Genomic DNA, 350 nt, shown 5'->3' on the forward strand with positions numbered 1-350 from the left:
AAAGTTCCGTAATAACCTTTAGCAGTCTCAGAAATGCATAATGATGGCAATCCATACTGAAATCCAGGCAGTACATAATTTTATTTTCCCAAAATTCTGGAACTCAGAACCGAGAACATTTTACTGCTGTATTAAAGCCCAGGAAACCGAAATCAGAGGATTTCATATAATAATCTACCTACGCTTCTTACTCCTCGGTACTTTCTCGTTCTAGAACCACAGCCTGTCAGTGGGCGGGGCCTTATTCTCGGGAAAACTCGGCGCTGGGAGGAGTCCCTCCCAGAGATCTTCCGGAAGTGGGCGGGGCCCGACTTCCGGAATCTTTCGGACAGAGGCGGAGTCTTCTTCCG

The sequence above is a fragment of the Aotus nancymaae genome, unplaced genomic scaffold, assembly GCF_030222135.1.
Source record: "Aotus nancymaae isolate 86718 unplaced genomic scaffold, 86718_ANA_hifiasm-v0.15.2.pri h1tg000108l, whole genome shotgun sequence".
Lineage (NCBI taxonomy): Eukaryota > Metazoa > Chordata > Mammalia > Primates > Aotidae > Aotus > Aotus nancymaae.